The sequence below is a fragment of the Castor canadensis genome, chromosome 9 (genome assembly GCF_047511655.1).
Source record: "Castor canadensis chromosome 9, mCasCan1.hap1v2, whole genome shotgun sequence".
In the NCBI taxonomy this organism is placed as follows: domain Eukaryota; kingdom Metazoa; phylum Chordata; class Mammalia; order Rodentia; family Castoridae; genus Castor; species Castor canadensis.
Window position 1 is genome coordinate 12379308 of NC_133394.1, and position 21684 is coordinate 12400991.

The 21684-nt window shown below is 37.1% G+C and overlaps 2 pseudogenes; one reads left to right on the top strand and one right to left on the bottom strand.

The window, feature by feature from the left end:
- Positions 1-237: 237 nt before the first annotated feature.
- On the bottom strand, positions 238-2123 carry LOC109674955 (large ribosomal subunit protein uL1m pseudogene; annotated as a pseudogene).
- Positions 2124-2233: 110 nt separating this feature from the next.
- LOC141411038 (alpha-ketoglutarate dehydrogenase component 4 pseudogene) overlaps positions 2234-21684 on the top strand; it is a 28653-nt pseudogene continuing 9202 nt past the window's right edge.

Genomic DNA, 21684 nt, shown 5'->3' on the forward strand with positions numbered 1-21684 from the left:
GTGTGTAGTGGTGTGCTGCAGAGGGCAAGGGTAAAGAAAAAGAAAGAGTGGGAAACAAAAAAATGCAAATATCACAGACCTGGGCACCAAGCAGAAATGCAGTCTACACAGATAGGGGATCTGGAATATGTAGAAACTATGCAGTTTCATAGTTTTCTCTGTTGCTTAAAAATTCACTAAAAAACAATTTCACAATTCAACATTTTAAGGCAGCTTCTTCATTGTGTTCTTCAGTTTCTACTTTTTTGAACAAAAATGCATCAGCCCTTTAGTTAAACTTTCAGTTGTTGAGCTACAAAGGAAAACATGCACCATAAAGGGACCCAAACTCAACAGTACAAACCCACACACTTCATTAGTAACTGTTTAAAGACTGACTGCTTCTGATAACCAGAATATACAGGGAACTTAAAAAACTAAATTCTCCCAAAACTAATGAACCAATAAAGAAATGGGCATGTGAACTAAACAGAACTTTCTCAAAAGAAGAAATTCAAATGGCCAGAAAACACATGAAAAAATGCTCACCATCTCTAGCAATAAAGGAAATGCAAATTAAAACCACACTAAGATTCCACCTCACCCCTGTTAGAATAGCCATCATCAGCAACACCACCACCAACAGGTGTTGGCGAGGATGCGGGGAAAAAGGAACCCTCTTACACTGTTGGTGGGAATGTAGACTAGTACAACCACTCTGGAAAAAAATTTGGAGGCTACTTAAAAAGCTGGACATCGATCTACCATTTGATCCAGCAATACCACTCTTGGGGATATACCCAAAAGACTGTTACTCCAGAGGCACCTGCACATCCATGCTTATTGCGGCACTATTCACAATAGCCAAGTTATGGAAACAGCCAAGATGCCCCACCACTGACGAATGGATTAAGAAAATGTGGTATCTATACACAATGGAATTTTATGCAGCCATGAAGAAGAACGAAATGTTATCATTCGCTGGTAAATGGATGGAATGGGAGAACATCATTCTGAGTGAGGTTAGCCTGGCTCAAAAAACCAAAAATCGTATGTTCTCCCTCATATGTGGACATTAGATCAAGGGCAAACACAACAAGGGGATTGGACTATGAGCACATGATAAAAGCGAGAGCACACAAGGGAGGGATGAGGATAGGTAAGACACCTAAAAAACTAGCTAGCATTTGTTGCCCTTAACGCAGAGAAACTAAAGCAGATACCTTAAAGCAACTGAGGCCAATAGGAAAAGGGGAACAGGTACTAGAGAAAAGGTGAGATTAAAAAGAATTAACCTAGAAGGTAACACCCACGCACAGGAAATCAATGTGAGTCAATGCCCTGTATAGCTATCTTTATCTCAACCAGCAAAACCCCTTGTTCCTTCCTATTATTGCTTATACTCTCTCTACAACAAAATTAGAAATAAGGGCAAAATACTTTCTGCTGGGTATTGGGGGGGGGAGAGGGAGGGGGCGGAGTGGGTGGTAAGGGAGGGGGTGGGGGCAGTGGGGAGAAATGAACCAATCCTTGTATGCACATATGAATAATAAAAGAAAAATAAAAAAAAAATAAAAAAAAAGACTGGCTGCTTGCTGGTCATTTGGCATAACCAATGTTGCTATTTTGACCTCAAGAAAGTTCTTCTTTTCTTCATTTACCATAATATCATGTGTACTTTTAAATAATTCAAACATGGGGGAAGGTTACGGCCATTGGAATTCCTAATAAGCTTTGGAAATTTTTTTTTTTCATTTTGTTCTTGAATGGATTCTTTCTGGAACAGCTGCATAAAAGTCAACATGAATTTCATCTTCCAAAACCTTCTGAAGTAGAGGACCTTCTCTTACAATGCACCTCCACTTTCTACTGCTATTTTAATTTCTGATGTGGTCCCGTGAATAAGTAACCTTATTGATTTCTGAAGCAAATGGATATGGAAAACTAACGCTGGCAAATGGCTCCACTTTGTTCCTTTTCTCCAGAGCCATGTCCAGTGTCAAATCAAGATAAACATCTTGCTCCAGATTAATAAAGTCCAGAATTTTAAGCATTTTAAGTAAGTGAATGCCTTTCTCCATTTCATATATCTGCCTTGGGTACAAGCATTTTAATTGAACATCATTCTCAGGTTTGCCTTTCATCTTTGTTTTCATCTAATGATTTATCTTTGGCAACTTTTGTTTTGTTTTCTTTATAGGCTTCATAACAGGAGCAAAATTTCTGTGGGCACTTGAATGCCTAAAGAATAAGGATGCCGGTGGCTCACACCTGTAATCTTAACTACTTGGGAGGCTGAGATCAGGAGGACTGAGGTTTGAAGTCAGTCCAGGCAAATAGTTCATGAGACCACCATCTCCAAAAAAATAAATAAATAGAAACAAATGGACTGGAGGTGTGGCCCAAAACATAGAGTGCCTGCTTTGCAAGAGTGGAGCCCTGAGTTCAACCCCCTATCCACAGAGGAAAATTAAAAAGAGTAAGGACAAAAGATTTCTGATAAGCCATCTTAGAAAAGCATTCGATTGGTGATGCAGTAAGACTCAACCAAAGCATTTTAACAGGTACTTCCATGTAGACCATTCTGGACTATGTTATATGTGTGGGTTCTATTCTCACACAGCATCAAAAAAGATAGTCAATTTTTACTAAGTATCACAATATAATTCTAGGATTTAGAGGAGTTTTTCAAGTGTGTACTATGAATGTCTTTTCCTGAAATATACTTTTGTTCAAAGTGAAGTTGGGAAAAGATGTTCATTTGGCCACTTAGTAGCCTAGTTCTACTTCGCCTTCACCTTGCTAACCTGTTTTTCTTTACTATTCTGTAATTTATTGTTAATCATAAAATTTATTACAAATTCACAGTATGTGAAAAGTATCAGCAGCAAAAGGATGATGAGCTATAAAACTACAAAATCATGAAATTTTCTGAGCAAAGCCAGGCTACAAATGATACTTGCATACTCATGATCTGTCTGAATACAATATGTCTTGGGTTCAGATTCTATTTCTGAAAAGCTCGTCATCATTTAAATGTGAAATCATGAACAATGCCTAAGTACATTAGTACTCACAAACTTATCTGGGAAAATGTTCTTTGTAGTGTGAATGATCTATGACGAGGGTTAAGACTTTGCTCAGCATTTAAATACTCTAAGAAAATCAAACAATAATTTTGCTCTCTGAAAATCCTTAACTTCAAATTTCTTACAAGGGTTTTTTTGTTTTTATAAAAACAGTGAAATTTGCCTCAAAAGTGATTCCTTATTAGGCCACCTAACTAAAAAGCAATGATTCAAAAAAGTGTAACTATTTTTTAAGGCTTAATCTCCTTACTCCCTGTGTCCCATGTTTTATAGGACATTGGAATGGTGAAAACAAGAAAACGACAAGCAGTCACAAGTGAATGGTTTCCTGGGTCAGTAGGGCCTCCATGTTTCTTAGCCATTCTTTGTGTGTCCATTTGGATCATGTTTTAGTTTTTCTGGCACTGCTAACTCAGTATCCTAAAATCTTTATTCTGTACTACAGCCCTTAAGTTCTCTTAAGAGAATTTATACAAGTGATTTAAGCAAAAGAAATATTTTGGAGAGGAAAAGGATTTCTTAGAGCTCATGAACCTGAAGGAAAATCTAAACAGGAAACATTTTAGAAAGGGCAAAAACCTGATAAGCAGCCAACTCAAAACATTACATCAAATGACTTTGCAACTACTCTGTTCCCTGTGAGTCCTTACCCAAGATTTAAATAATAAGAACTGGGTGATCTAGCATTGGTCATACAGAGGGCTATGAAAAGAATTTACTGATTCAAGAAACCCACAAAATTCATATGAGTCTGAAATAGTGTGGAAGTAGCTCCAACAAATGAAAGATTGCCATTCAAGGGGAATCTTCCCAGAAAAAGCAAGTGCTTTAAACTTGCTTTTTTTGTGTGAACTCTATACACATACTATACATCCAATCAAACAAAATCCCATATGCATCTCTGCATACCCATCACCCGTCAGTCCTTCTCCTTTTGTAAAACAGGATTCCCCTCTTCTCTTATTTCTAGGCTGAAAATCTCAAGTGCCTTGTAGCTCTTATTTTCCAGTCTGTTTATTTACCATGTCTCTGTGTCTTCCAAAATCTTTCTCTTCCAAGAACTCTTCTCTTCACCATATAAATATGTAAGAAGCTCTCCCATTCTAAAACTAATTCTTTCCACCCTGAAATTCCTTTGGCAAACCTTTCCTCCTCATGTTGATAATCAAGTTCCTAGGAAGAGAAGCCACTATAGTCTTGACTTCCTCACAGCCCACAGCACTCTGATCCAGTGAAACTGCCCACTCAGAGTCATAAATGACCTCCCTCAGTGACACCTCTAGTAGATACACTTAGTCCTTGCCTTTGGGAGCAAGCATAGTAGCATAGTGGTTTAAAAACATGAGTTGTGCAATCACTCTTAGAGTTAGCTACCGATTACCATTAATTTATTGGATTTCTTTTTAGGACATTTAACATTGTTAGTGAAGGTTCTTCTTAAAATCCTCAATTACCTTGGCTCCTGTGACATTCCTTTAACATTCTTGCCCTGCTTTGTCATCCTTTCCAATTCCACTTCTCTTAAATACTGATGTGGCACCAGAGTTACTCTAGATTCTCTTTTCTTTTCATTTAGCACATTGTCCCTGAGAAATTTTATCCACTCCCATAGTCCCAGTTACCAACTATCTTCTTAGGATTATTGATTCTTTCCCTTTTCTCTTTTTTGTTCCTTTTCTCCTTTCCTCTTTTTTTCTTTGTCATTTCATCATTGAGAATTAATCTGTACCATGAGTTGTTCCAGCATCCTAACTGATCTTTTGTGTCCAATCTTAGCCCTTATCAGTCCCTTCTTCATATCACTGCCCAAAAATCTGATCTGAAAAACATTCACATAAAATAGAATGAAAGAAACTATGAAGTAAACATTTTATACCGATCACTCATGGAGAGTAAAAGTAGCCCCAATTTGGATCTACCTGAAAATTAGTATGAGGTCAATAGAAAAGACAAAGACCTGAGCCTTTAATCCTAGCTACTTGGGAGGCTGAGATGAAGAGGATCATGGTTGGAGACCGGCCCAGGCAAATAATTTGAGAGATCCCCATCTCCAAAATAACCAGGGCAAAAATGGATTAGAGGTATAGATCAAGCAGTAGAGCACCTGCTTTGCAAGTTCAAAGCCCTTAGTTCAAACCCCAGTCCCATAAAAAAAGAAGACAAAGACCTATAATCAACTTTCAGACACAATAATTTTCAAATATTGGCAAACTTCCTCCATAGCAAATATTCATATCCATTAAGCTTGGTCTGCCAAAAGCGAGTGGTTAAGATCACTTATTGTATATTCCAAGTTCCTGATTCTTTTTTGGTCATTTGAACATAAAAGAGATTGGAACTATTTTCAATATCAAAAGTAGCCCATTAAGAATAGCTGGGTAAGCAATACCACTCTTGGGGATATACCCAAAGGAATGGGACACAGGTTACTCCAGAGGTACTTGTACACCCATGTTTATTGCAGCACTATTCACAATAGCCAAGTTACAGAAACAGCCAAGATGTCCCACTACTGATGAATGGATAAAGAAAATGTGGTATTTATACACAATGGAATTTTATGCAGCCATGAAGAAGAACGAAATGTTATCATTCGCTGGTAAATGGATGGAATTGGAGAACATCATTCTGAGTGAGGTTAGCCTGGCCCAAAAGACCAAAAATCGTATGTTCTCCCTCATATGCGGACATTAGATCAAGGGCAAACACAACAAGGGGATTGGACTTTGATCATATGATAAGGTGAGTGCACACAAGGGAGGGGTGAGGATAGGTAGGTAACTCAAAAAAAAGATAGCATTTGATGTCTTCAATGCAAAGGAACTAATGCAGAAACTTTAAAACAACAGAGGCCAATAGGAGAAGGGGACTAGGAACTAGAGAAAAGGTTAGTTCGAGAAGAATCAATTTAGAAAGTAACACATATGTACATGGAAGCAATACTAAGAATCTCCCTGTATAGCTATCCTTACCTCAACTAGCAAAAACTCCTGGTCCTCCAGGAGTTTTTTTTTGTTTATACTCTCTCTTCAACAAAATTAGAGATAAGGGCAAAACAGTTTCTGCTTTGAAGCAAGGGTGTAGGGGGGAGAGAGAGGGGGTGGGGGGAAAAGGAGGGGGTGGGAGTAAGAGGAGAGTAATGACCCAATCATTGTATGCACATATGAATAAAGGAAATTTTAAAATAAATAAATAAATAAATAAATAAAAGAATAGCTGGGTAGGCTGGAGCCTTGGCCTAAGTGGTAGAGTGCCTACCTAGTAAGTGCAAGGTCCTAAATTCAAACTCCAGTACTGAAAAATAAAAACAAGAGAATATCTGGGTAGTACAGAATTTATATTATAATTATTAATTATTTTGTAAATTATACAAAATAATGGGTTTCACTGTGATATTTCCATGCATGCATATATCAGCTATGATCATAGCCATCCTCCCTTGTGCCCTCCCAGACTTTCCTCTCTCTACCCTCTTCCTTTCCCCTTCCCTAATAGTCTGTCTTCAATTTTCAAGTCATCTTTTTTTGTTTCATTTGCCCTGGATGAGAGAAAAGAAGTGATATTTGCCTTTCTGTGACTGCCTTCTTTCACGTAACATAATAAACTCTAGTTCCATCCATTTTCCTGCAAATAACATAATTTCCTTCCTCATTATGATTGAATAAGATCCTATTATGTAGATGTACTACATTGTCTTTATCCATTTATCAGTTGATGGGCACCAAGACCGATTCCATAACTTGGCTGCTATGAATAGTACTACAGTAAACATGGATGTGCAGGTGTCTCTATTGTATGCTGACTCAGATTCCTTCAATAAATACCCACGAAAGGTGAGCTGAATCATATGGCAGCTCTGTTTTTAGGTTCATTTGGATATTTTTGTTGTTTTGGCTTGTTTTTTCAGACAGGGTCTCACTATGAAGCTCATGCTGACCTTGAACACATGCCTCAGCCTCCCACACGTTGGGATTACAGGCATGCACCACCATGCCTGGCTCTATTTTTAGTTTTTTAATGATCCTCTATATTGTTTTCCATAGTAGCTAATACTGAATTAAGCATATTTAAAACTGAATTACAAACAACTTGGAGAACTTTAGGGGCTGACAGGGATACCAAATGAGAACAAGATTTACTTGATGATTTATTATTTTAACAAAAGAATTCAACTATAAAAACTCTGCATGAGGTTAAATCATGTTGATAAAGTAGTAACTACAATATATTATAGAAAACTTGCTTAAAAGCATTACACCACTGAATCCTATATTCTTATTCTAAAGTGGAAAAAAAATCTTTGCAGTGGGAATTAAGACTTTCTCTTAGTCTGATAGGCTGGGACAAGCTAACTTAATTTGCATCTATAAATTCTGATTTAGTAAACATTAGGCTACATCTAACAGTGTTCTGACAGTGATATTTTGTCTTGTCTTGACTAAAATCTGATCAATATGCCCCTATCTATATCACTCAGAGTGAAAAAATCCCCAAGAAGGGAATAAGTGTTAATTTGTCAAGGGAAAAAATTAACCTAAAAGTGTATAAATAACTAAGAAATTTTTTAATCAACCTTTAAGCCATATTCTAAAAAATTACATAAAGCATCATTTTCTCTATTATTTATTGACCAACATTGTAGTCAAACAAATAAACGTGACTATGGTCCACCCTTAAAAAAAATAAAGCACTGTTACTTTATTATCAACTCGAAAGATGTAAAGAAAAGTGGTATTCAGCACACTTGGTATTTGATAGTTGAATCAGCTCTTCATTGAAATGACTTTAGCATACCAAGCCTTATGGAATAATGAGTGTCTTCATTGCTGCTGTCTTCAGAAGTAATGTCATCTGCCCTATAATCCCATCTTGGGCTATGGTTATTAAACAGTTATAAAAGAGAAAGATTGGGAGACCGAGATTAGTTCCTTCACAAATGCAACAAAATCAACGAAGAGCATTATTCAGATAGAAATAGGAAGACATGTACAGCTTTTACTTCTACTATACAAAAACAAATGTCAAAAGGCAGTTTCCATATTATCACACCACAAACCCGTCACAAATCTATGTCATTGCATGTATGCCTTAGAAGAGAACTGGTTCAGATATTTTTTAAATGACTAAGGACAACTCTAAGAAGAAAGGTAATTAGGTGCCTTGTTTATACAATAGATAGCATCAGTCTTCTAAGAAGAAAGGTAATTTTCAAACTTGTTTCTTCCTAAAAAACAAAAATCTTATTTCTAAAAAAGTTGTTTATAAATAACACACATTGAGTTCTTTCTAAAATATTTGTAACCAAATCGATACTTTCCTTAGCTCTGTGTGGAATAAAAAAGGACACAAAGTTAAAGGTAAGTATGTTTACTTCTTATGGCAGCCAGGTTTTTAGCACAATATGACAAAAAAAACTAGCATTTAAGTAAAATTTTCTTTTGGTTTGTTTTTGAGATGGGGTCTCACTATGTTCCTCAGACTGGTCTTGAACTTGTGGGTCAAAGGGATCTTCCTGTCTCAGCCTCCAAAGTAGTGGAACTACAGATGTGTACCACTACTCCTGGCTTCCAATAAATGTTAACAATGAATGTATTTAATAAGACACTTAACTTTTAGAATAACAATAGTGTCACCCATAGGTGACAATAGCAGAAAAATCGCAAACACGTGATGAAAGAGATTTACATGAATCCATTCTTGTTGCCTCTATTGAATCTGATAAAATTAATAATTATTTACAAGGCCAATTAAAAATTGCTGATGACGTTTTCTGAAAGATTTTCTGGGTCATTTTAAGGCTCCCCATTTTAGTCTTACAGCTATTGCACTCTTCAGAAAATTTTTAGCAACAATCAACACTTCATCTTATTGATTAAGAAACTTCACAAGAGCCGTTTAATTTTCACTTGAAATATTGAGTCCCTTCTAAGTATATGCTGATTCTCAAGAGAGAAATTCAATGGAATGTTCTGAAGAACAGCTCTCCATCGGTCATCAAAGCAAAGATCCCAGTGTCACCAATACATCGCTGTTATGTTTTGACAGGTGACTTATGACAATACATGACTCCACTTTAACAAGCTCTATTCACCATAAGCAACTAACCCTTCCTTTGCATCACTCACCAACACTCAGTTCTCAACATAAACCTTGCTTTCTTCACATTCTGGGCAACACATGCTTGAGAGCAGTCATCTCATTTTCACCACTCCCCATCATTATTCTCAATGTTTTCAATCTCCAGAAGAGCTCTTAAAATAAGATAGATCTTGGTCAGAATCACAAGATCAACTTACTAGATAAATGACTGTGGACAGATTACTTACCCTGCTTCCATTTCCATTATCTGAAAAATATAAACAATATCTAACTTGCAAGTTGTAAAAATTAGAGGTGGTACATATAAGAAAAGTACCCCTCTCCACCAAATGATGAATATAAAGACTACATTAGACAATAAATTCTCATTTTCTTATTTTCATCTCTGTCTGCATGAAAAGTAATCTATATTATTATTTTAATAACACTAACAAGGCCTCTATGAGCTACTTAATCTCACTCTCCACTCTCCATAGTAGTAACTGATATATCTCTTACTTTTGTTCCTACCCAGGTGGCCTTATGAGCACCAGAATTTCCATACAGATGCTCTTTGACTTATAATAGGATTACATTTTGAGGAAACCCATCTTACATTGAAAACACTGAAAGTCAAAAATGCATTTAAGTGCTGGCGGAGTGGCCAAACAGTAGAGCACCTGCCTAGCAAACCTGAGGCCCTGAGTTCAAACTCCAGCAGTACCAAAAAAAAAAATTGCATTTAATACACCTAACCAAACAAACATCATAGTTTAGCTTAGTCCTCTTTAAATGGATCCTTATATTAGACTATTTTAGGGCAAAATCATCTCACACAAAGCCTATTTTATAACAAAGTATAAATCTAATGTAATTGTTTAAATACTATGCTAAAAGTATAAGACAGAATGACTGTTTTTATAGCATAGGTATGTTTTCATACCATCATAAAGTAAAAATCCTAACTCAAACTATCATAAGTTAGAGGCCATCTGCTTACAGTCCTCCCACCCTCCCATCCAAGGTCTTCCTTCCCTTGGTTTCAGTTACCAGTAGTCAATCACGATTTGAAAATATTAAGTGGAAAATTCCAGAAATAAACAATTGACAAGTTTTCAATCGTGTGCTGTTCTGAGGAGCATGATTAAATCTTGCACCATCCTGCTCCAATCTTCAGGATCCAGGATGGGAATCATTTGTCCCGTGTGTCCATGTTGTATACATCTCCCACGCAATACTCAGTAGTTATCTCAGTTATCAGACCAGCTGTTGTGATATTGCAGCGCTTGTGTTCAAGTAACTCTTATTTTACCTAATAATGGCCCCAAAGGGCAGAAGTAGCAACACTGGTAACTTGGCTATGCCAAAAAGAAGTCATAAACACTTGCATTAAGTATTATCTCATATCCTCATAAGAAGAAGGTTGAGATAAGGATCAATAAGATATTTTGAGAGAGAGAGAGAGAGAGAGAGAGAGAGAGAGCACATTCACATAACTTTTATTAAGATATGTTGTTATGGGCTGGCAGGGAGGATCACTGGGTAGAGTGCCTGCCTAGCAAGCATGAGGTCCTGAGTTCAAATTCCCTTACTGCTAAAAAAAATTAATATATTGTTATAATTGTTCTATTTTTTACATGATTTTTTGAAACAGGGTCTCATTGTGTAGGCCAGGCTGGTCTCAAACTTTCTAGCTGGCCTCAAACCCATGATCCTCCTGCTTCCACCTCCCAAGTGCTGAACTTACAGGCACACACAACCATGCCCAGCTTGTTCTATTTATTATCAGCTATTGTTAATCTCTTACTGTGCTTAATTTATGAATTAAGCTTTACCATAGGTATATATGTACAGGAAAAAATATATACTATATATATTATAATATTACATATTATAATATTTATATATATTATTATATATTATAATATTATATATATAGTTTGGCACTACCCATAGTTTCAGGCACCAACTGAGGCCTTGGACCATATCCCCCATGAATAAGGGAGGGTTTCTCTAGACAGAACACAGAGCAACCCTCTGGTAGAAAGCCATTACAAAAACTGTCTTAAAGCAGAAATTGTGTAGCAAGAATACTACTTTTAGCTCCATTATGAACACAAGAACTTTTGTGTTCATGCTGTGATTTGCAAAGCAAGAACCCTGCTTTTATATATTTTTAAGTATCTTTCCATCATGGAGGTATATAAAGGACCTTAAAATGTCACTTTCTACCATCACCTCCAGCCATCTTTAAATCATCATTGATCATTATCTTCCATGACACTTTTCAAAATTGCATTCTTAAATTATATTACTATCCACATTTATAATCTTCCCTTCTTGTAATTTATATTCTCCTCCATGTCTACCTTAAGAGAAATTAAGAGACAAAACTGATCATGCCCTATCAACTAATTTTGACAAAAATGTCAGTTTTCTTGAATCAAGAGAGCTGCAATAGACTACTTAATGCTGACACCAGCTTGCTTGTGTTCACGCAGCTGTGTGACCTTGGGCAGATTTCTTATCCTTTTAATGCCTCAGGTTCTTCATCTGTAAAATAAAGATAGCAATAATTATCTAACCCATAGGATTGCTGCAGGGGTTAAGTGACTTAATAATTGGCACAAAATGAAGTATACAGCTAGTTATTATTACTGTTACTAAGGTTTAAAGGGCACCATCTTATATGTATACAGCATTCTTATAGGCTACTTAGCTGTAAGCAACTGCCTTGTAATTAGTTCCTCTAGGCATTTAGTAATTAAGCCTCATTCAGTGGTGCCTCAAATCCATTTTTATTCCATTTTGTTCTGTAGCACAGTGTTATTTTTTTTTCTTTCATTCTACAAACATTTATTAAGTATTTACCATGTGCTACTATCCTAGGAATTGAGAACACAATGAATAAATATAGATGTTACTCTTCCCCTTTGGTGTTTGCATATAGTTGGAGAAAGCACACAAATCCAATAATTATAAAACAAATGGAAACTTTAACCAAAAAATGCTACAAGGTGAGGTACATGATGCTACAAGAAGGCCAATTCACCAAAAATCAATTTGCAGAAAGCCAATTTGCCAAAAGTCAATGTTCCAAATGAATGATTCACAAAATTCCCTAGCAGACAATTCACTGAAAGCTAGTTTGCCAAAAGCCAATTTCTAGAAAATCAATTTGATGAAAAGTAGTCCGCCAAATCATCATTTTACCAAATGACCAATACACTAAGTTATTGAGAATTTTTTTGAAGTCATCATTTCACAGAGGTTTTGATGCATTTTTTCATGACAGCCAAATTTGGCTGTCTGAGCTGAACATCAATTTCATGTTTTCACATTTCAAATGCCAAGCCCTTCCCTGATATCTGGTGATCCAGTATTCCAATATAAGCTATGGAGGGCTCCTCAATTAGATGCAGTTTGCTGTCTCATACTTCAGCTTCTGCCTGACTCTGACACCACCAGAAAGACAGCAGCTGAGAACCATCCTAGATCACAGTGAGGAGCTCATTTCTGCAAACTGTCTGTTGCCAAATTGATGTCAGCAAATTAGTGATTTGTGAAATTGACTCACAGTTAACTGTTTCTCACTGAAATTACCTAAAGACCATGTGTCAAGAATCTATAACTGGAGAACATCCAAGATGGCGGATAGGATAGGGAATCAGAATTCCTGAGCTCCTTGATTTCAGAAACCACTTTGAGACATGGGAGCTACACTTGGGTAATTCTGATTATTTCTACCCAACTTCATAACTGCCAACACATTGGGTGCACATAAAATTCAAGGATTGACCATTCAAACAGCTTTTAATTACACCTAACAGCCAGAGAAATCCCAGCGTGGTAGAGCCACTAGGGTATATCTGCCCTGGGAAAAAGCCCACTAGCCATGTCTCCCTTCTCTTTCTTTGTTTTTTTTTTTTTTTCATTTTCTTTCTTTCCAAAAGAAGAAGATAGAGCATCAAACAGAACCAAACCCTGCAACATACTGGACCCCTAACCTGTGGAAAGCCTACCTACACCATTTCTCCCCACTGGCCAGTATCAAAGCTGCCTGCATAAATCTGAAGACCCAACATGTGAGCTCCATGCACCACACACCCACCACCTGGGAACATAATCCAGTGCAGCTCATGGGCAGATTGAAACATCACCCACACAAAACTAAAAAAACATAGACAGTGAATTGTAATCTACCACTGATAGTGGGGATGGGTGGAATGCTGAACCAACCTCAGAGAGTGCATGTAGAGCAATGAGCCAAACTCTCAGCAAGCAGAGGTGGGGTGAGGAACAAAGGCTGAGAGCAAGGGTGAGGTGACAAGCCAATCTCCCAGAGCAGGGACATGGCACATTACTGAGCTAGTCTCCTGGGACTGAGGTGGCAGTGCACAAAACTGAGTTGCCCCACCTTGATGGAAGAGGAGCTGACCAGCCAGAGTTGCAGCTATAGAGCAATGCAGCTACCAACTGGTGAAAACAACAGATCAGACCACTCTCACAAACTGCTAGTGAACTACCACAGGTCCCAATCGTGACCTGCTCTATGGACAGAAGGAACCAAATACTGCTCACAACCCAGCCATCTGATGAGACCACTTAAGAACTCTTGCTTATAACAGATGGCCCATAAGACCAAGAAAAGCAAAGAAAAAAAAAAAAACCCTCCAGTTGTCTCCCTGACCAAGCTGTCCAACAATAGGGACAGCATGCTTCCCCACATACCCCAGAACACAAAGTGCCAATACCAGGATTGGATGCCAAAGGAATAAGTACAGAACTATTGCTGAACAAACCGAACTTGTTGTTGTTGTTGTAGCTGGTGTTTTCTTTCTCTTTTTCTTTTTTTTTCTTAGTTCCCCCCTTCTTTTTAGTATTTTTATTTTTATTATTACTGTTTTCTTATCTCTATTCTTACCCCCTTCACTTTCTTTCTTTTTTTTGTGCTACAATCCATTGTTCTCCCCCCAACTATTCTTTCTGCCCCTTTTCATCCACTCTCTTCTCCTGAATTTGCCTCCCCCTCCCAGCCCAATCTGTCTCCATATTACCCCTCACTTCTCCACATTTACCACCTGCTGATTAGCCTACTGTAACAACCACACACACTCCCAGCCCTCTGCAATCACTGACACAAGCACCCTCCACTGCAACAGTGGAACTACACCCAAATACACACAAGGTCCCCAAAACCCAGCATCCTCAACACCTTTTCCCCCACTCACTTCACCTTCCCTTCCACCCCCTACTTTTAGTGCCACCTTTACTAATTACTCAAGTGTCTATCTTTATCTAAACACCATTACTCTCCCCCAACTCCCACTGTCTATATAAATTATAACCAAGGAGTTCTGTATATAATACATAAATAACTGGTCTGGCTTGAAACTGTGAATTTGTTATTGCAAATTTACACTTCCAGGCCAGGGGCAGAAATAACCCATCAACCTAGCTAATGACTAAGCCAGTCACAACACAAAAATTAAATCAAGGGAAAGAAAATAGGCAATTAAAACCACTAACTAGCCAATCCAGGACATAGTTGCCCAGCACAAATTAGAAGCATGGGGAAAAGAGGAAGGCAAGAAAACTGCACTCCTCAAAAGAACAATTCAATAGAGGACTTAGTGAGAAGTGAAGAAAATTAATACCCAGTTCCTGACCCCAACAGAACAATGATAAATATCACCAATGAGCTTAGTGATGTCTACAAAAAATCTCTCAGAGAGGAAAGCATGGATGAAACCATTGAGAAACTCATGGAGAAGCTACAAAACATGGTTAAACACAAGGTACAAGATGAACTCAAGAAATATCAAGACACCACAAATAAAAAACTTGAGAAGATACAGAAACAACTAAATGAACTCAGACAGGACTTCAACAAACACCAAAGTGAAAAAAAGGACAATAGAAAAAAAAAGACACTATGAAAAAAGAAGGCAACACAAGATATGAAAGAGGAGTTCAACAAAGATAGGGAAATCCCCAGAAAAAAGAATCAAACAGAAATCCTATAAATAAAAAGTCCCTTTAATCAAATAAAAAATACAGTAGAAGGCCATTCCAGCAGACTAAAACAAGTGGAAGACAGAATCTCAGGGCTCAAAGATAAAATATATATTAAAGAAAAAAACAGAAGAACTTTTAGTCAAACAACTCAAGAGCTGTGAAAGGAATATGCAAGAACTTAGTGACCCCATCAAAAGACCAAAGCTGAGAATCATGGGCATCAAAAAAGAAGGGGTGCAAGTCAAAGGGATACATAATATATTCAATAAAATAATAGCAGAAAATTTCCAAAAACCTCAATAAAGTGATGCCCATTCAGGTACAGGAAGCCTCCGGGACACCAAACAGAAGACAAAAATAGAATCTCTCCCTGGCATATTATCATTAAAACAAGCACAGAGAACAGAGAAAGAATATTGAAGACTGGAAGGGAGAAAAAACAAATAACATACAAAGGGAAATCTGTCAACATAACAGCAGATTTCTCCACAGAAACCTTAAAAGGAAGAAGAACATGGAATGAGGTATGTCAAGCACTAAAAGAAAACAATTTCAGTACTAGGATACTCTACCCAGCAAAACTATCATTCAAAATTGATGGAGGAATAAAAGTCTTCCATGTGAAGCAGAAACTAAAACAATATATGACCACCAAGCCACCACTACAGAAGATTCTGAAAGGAATCCTATACACAGAAGATGAAAGCAAACAAAACCACGAGAGGATGGGAATTACGGAACCGCAGGACAAGAAAAGACAAGTAATCAGAGGGTAGCATTGAATCAGCTGCACACACTCAAATCCTTAAACAACAAAAACAACTAAATGACAGGAATCACCACATACCTATCAATATTAACACTGAATGTTAATGAACTCAACTCCCCTGTCAAAAGACACCATTTGGCAAATTGGATTGAAAAGGAAGATCTGACAATATGTTGTTCAAAAGAGACCCATCTTATTGACAGAAACAAACATTGACTTAGGGTGAAAAGCTGGAAGACTTACCAAGCTAATAGCCCTCCAAAACAGGCAGGAGTAGCAACAGTTACATAAGACAAAGTAGACTTCAAACTTACATTAGTCAAAAGAGACAAAGAAGGTAACTTCATACTAATAAAAGAGACAATACATCAAGAGGAAACAACAATTTTCAACTTATATGCACCCTATATCAGTGCACTTAACTTCATTAAACAAACACTAAAAGACTTAAAATCGCATACAGACCACAACACAGTGGTAGTGGGAGACTTTAATATCTATCTATCACCAATAGATAGGTCATCCAGACAAAAACTCAACAAAAAAATCCTACAAATAAATGACACCGTAGAGATCAAAGGACCCAAAAGATATCTACAGAATATTTCACCCTGCATCATCAAAATATACATTCTTCTCAGCAGCCTATGGAACTGTCTCCAAAAGAGACCATATCTTAGGGCACAAAGAAAGTCTCAACAAATTTAAGAAAATTAAAATAATCCCCTGAATACTATCTGATCAAAATGCAATAAAACTAGAACTCAACAATAAAAGCAGCAGCAGAAAATACACAAACAATTGTAGGCTGAGCAACACATTGCTCAACAATCAGTAGGTCATAGAAGAAATAAGGGGGAAAAATCAAAAAGAAGGTTCTGGAATTTAATGAAAATGAAAACGCAACCTATTGGCACTTATGGGACACAGCAAAGTCAGTCCTAAGAGGAAAAGTTACAGCCGTGCATTCATATATTAAAAACACAGAAAGATCTCATAAAACAATGTAATGCTACATCTCAAACTCCTAGAAAAATAAGAACAAGCTAAACCCAAAACAAGCAGAAGGAGGAAAATAATAAACTGAGGGCCAAAATCAATGAACTAGAGACCAAAAAAATCATATAAAGAATCAACAAAACAAAAAGCTGGTTCTTTGAAAAAATAAACAAGATTGACAAACCCCTGCCAAATCTTACTAAAAGAGGAGGGAAAAGACCCAAATTAGTAAAATCAGAAAGGAAAAAGGGAAGATAACAACAAACACCAAGGAAATCAAGGGAATCATCAGGAACTAATTTGAGAACCTATATTCAAATAAATTGCAAAATATAGAAAAAATGGACACATTTCTAAATACATATGACCATCAAAAACTAAACTATAAGGCTATTAGCCACCTAAACAGATCTATAACATGCAATGAAATTGAAGCAGCAATGAAGAGTCTCCCTAAAAAGAAAAGTCCAGGAACTGACAGATTCTCCACTGAATTCTACCAGACCTTTAAAGAAGAAATAATACCAGCACTCCTTAATTTTTTCTACGAAATAGAAGGGGAAGGAACACTGCCTAACTCATTTTATGAATCCAGTATTACACTCATCCCAAAACTGGACACGGACACATCCAAAAAGGAGAACTACAGACCAATCTCCTTAATGAACATCAATGTAAAAATCCTCAATAAAATAATGGCAAACTGAATCCAACAACACATAGGAAATATACACCATGACCAAGTTAGCTTCATCCCAGGGATAGTTCAACATATGCAAATTATTAAATGTAATATAGTACATGAACAGAAGCAAAGACAAAAACCACTTGATCATCTCAATAGACACAGAAAAAGCCTTTGATAAGATTCAACACCATTTCATTATAAAATCTTTAATGTAACTAGCAATATAAGGGATGCACCTCAACATTATAAAGACTATATATGGCAAACCTATAGCCAACATCATACTTAATGGGGAAAAACTGAAACCATTTCCCCTAAAGTCAGGAACAAGACAAGGGTGCTCACTCTCCCCACTCCTATTCAACATAGTCTTAGAATTCCTAGCCAGAGCAATAAGGCAGGAAGAAAAAATAAAAGGAATACAAATAGGTAAAGAAGTAGTCAAACTATCCCTATTCACAGATGACATGATTTTATACCTTAAAGACCCAAAAAACTCCACCCTAAAACTCCTAGACACCATAAACAGCTTCAGAAAAGTAGTAGAATACAAAATCAGCTTACAAAAATCAGTAGCCTTACTAACACCAACAATGAACAAGTTCAGAAAGAATATAGGAAAACAGTTCCATTTACAATAGCCTCAAAAAAAATCAAATATCTAGGAATACACTTAACAAATGGTGTAAATGACCTCTACAAGGAGAACTACAAACCACTGAAGAAAGAGATCAAAGAAGACTACAGAAGATGGAAAATCTCCCATGCACATGGATCAGCAGAATCAACATAGTAAAAATGACTACACTACCAAAAGCAATCTTCATGTTCAATGCAATTCTCATCAAAATCCCAAAGACATTCACCACAGAGATTGAAAAATCAACCCTAAAGTTCATTTGGAAATACAAAAGACAGCAAATAGCCAAGGCAATACTGAGCAAAAAGAACAATGCTGGAGGTATTACAATACTACAGAGCCATAGCAATAAAAACAGCATGGTACTGACACAAAAACAGATATGAAGACCAGTGGAATAGAATAGAGGACCTGGATATGAATCCACACAGCTATGTTCAGCTAATTTTTGATAAAGGTGCCAAAAACATATGATGGAGAAAAGACAGCCGCTTCAATAAATGTGTCTGGGAAAAATGATTTTCTGCCTGAAGAAACTGACACTAGATCCCTGACTGTCACCCTATACTAGTATCAACTCAAAGTGGATTTAGGACCTTAATATCAGATCCGAAACCTTGTAGTTAGTACAGGAAAGAGCAGGGAATACTCTGGAAGCAATAGGCATAGGCAAGAACTTCCTCAGTAGAACTCCAGCAGCCCAGCTGAGAAAGGATGGACAAATGGTACTACACGAAATTTAAAAGCTTCTGCACAACAAAAGAAATGGTCTCTAAATTGAAGAGGCCACCCACAGAATGGGAGAAAATCTTTGCTAGTTAGTTATACATCAGAAAAGAACTGATCATAAGAATATACAGGGAACTCAAAAAACTAAGCTCCCAAAAAATCAATGACCGAATGAAGAAGTGGGCAACTAAACTGAACAGAACTTTTTCAAAGGAAGAAGTCCAAATGGCTAAAAAACACATGAAAAAATGCTCATCCACACTAAGATGTCACACCACTCCCATTAGCAAAACTACCATCAAGAACACCAACAACAACAAATGTTGGCAAGGATGCAGGGAAAAAAGAACCCTCATCACTGCTGGTGGGAATGTAAGCTAGTACAAACACTATGGAAAACAATATGGAGGCATCTTAAAAATCTAAACATAGATCTGCCATATGATCCAGCATTCCCACTCCTAGGGTTGTACCTGAAGGTTTGTGAGTCAGGTTACAACAAAGGCACCTGCACACCCATGTTTACTGCGACACTATCCACAGTTTAAGTTTAAGCTATAGAAACAGACAAGATGCTCCACTACTGACAAATGGGTTAAGAAGATGTGGCATTTATACACAATGGAGTTTTACTAAGTTACAAAGAATGAAATTTTGTCATTTGCAGGTAAATGGATGGATTTGGGGAACATCATCTTAAGTGAACTTAGGCTCAGAAGGTCAAAAATTGCATGTTTGCCCTCATATGCAGATTGTAGATCTAAAACAAATGCAGCAATATTGCTGAACACAGGTCACACTAAGGGGAGACCATGCACAGGGTAAAGCAAGGGAAGGAAACCAAAAAGTTGAATGTGATTGATGCGCTCACTGTAGAGGAATGAGTATAGTAACCTTAAATTGGCCAAGGCCACTATGGGAACGGGACTAGGGAGGACTTAAGAAGTCTTGAAGAGATGAACCAGTTGGGGTTGTAATACACTAGTGCATGGAAATAACACAAGGAATCTCCCTGTATAGCTATCTTTATCTCAAACCAGCAAAAATGCCATGCTTCTCTTATTTTATGTTTTTTACTTCTACAAAATCAGAGAACAGGAGGGCAGAACAGGTTCTGCACAGAGGTGTGAAGGTGGAGGGGAGGTGGTGCAAATAATGTACACATGTAAGTAAATGCAAAAATAATTTTAAAAATAAATGAAAAGTAAATCTGAAATGTTAAAAAAAAATCCATAACTGAACAATTGGGCCTCAACAGACAGGTAGATGAAGGCTTCACTGAGAAAAAAATAAATAAATAACTGATAAAAGGTCAAAAGAATAAATGAAAACCAGGCACAAGGAAAATGGAAGAATGTCTAAGCAAAAACCATTCCATTTGCAAAGGCCATTTGGAAGGAAGAAGCATTGTAATTACAAAGGTGAAGAAATCAGGGTGGCTGGAAGAGAACAAAGGCTAGAAATATGAGCTAGAGATGATGTTGTACCTCATAGACCATGAGGAAGATTTCTGCTCCTATTTTAAAAATAGGAATTCTTAGCTGGTCACCTGTGACTCACACCTGTAATCCTAGATACTTGGGAGACTGAGATCAGGAGGATCATGGTTCAAGGCCAGCACCGTCAAATAGTTCATGAGAACCCCCATCTCCAAAATAACCAGAGCAAACTGGGCTGTGTGTGTGGTTCAAGCAGTAGAGCCTGTACTTTGAAGCAAGAAATCCTGAGTTCAAACTCCAGTCCCACCAAAAAAAAAAAAGTAGGACTTTTTAATAGAATGGCATGACCAGATTGCATTTTGAAAGGAGCATTTCACCGGTAGTACAGATTTTAAGTAGACTAGATTTTTTTAAATGCTTGTACAGCCTATTTCCTTACCTGGAAATTTATTATTACAGTAGTTTAGAAAACGGATGATAGTATTTGGCTAGGAAATGAGGAAGAGGTGGAGCAAATTAAGTCAATTACAGAATTATTTAGGAGGTAGAAAAAAACAGGACTTGTTATGCAGGTATTGTGTGAGGAAGAGGAGAGCATCATGGGTAACTCCTGTGTCTGTGATTTGTGTAACTACATGGTGGTGGTATTGCCGAGGAAGTGAACACTAGAAGAAAACCAGGCTGGTGTAATATTCTCTCTCAACACACTGCTATACATGTGTTTTACATATCTTTTAGAATGTCTTTTTTCAAATTTTAGGTTATTGAAGATTAAATGTTAATTTGGTTGATAATGTTTTATGCACCTTAGTTACCTCATTTATATTGGTTTTTAATAAATGGTAACTTTTAAAAATACAGACTCCATCATTTATTAGCTAGTTGACTTTAACAACTGACTTAATCTCTCTGTGCTCTAATTTCTTGGGTTTTTTTTCGATTTTCAATTTTTTTTATGGTTTTATTATTCATATGTGATATAAGGCTTGGGTCATTTCTCCCCCCTGCCCCCACCCCCTCCCTTACCACCCACTCCGCCCCCTCCCTCTCCCCCCACCCCCTCAATACCCAGCAGAAACTATTTTGCCCTTATTTCTAATTTTGTTGTAGAGAGAGTATAAGCAATAACAGAAAGGAGCAAGGGTTTTTGCTGGTTGAGATAAGGGTAGCTATACAGGGAGTTGACTCACATTAATTTCCTGTGCATGTATGTTACTTTCTAGGTTAATTCTTGTTGATCTAACCTTTTCTCTAGT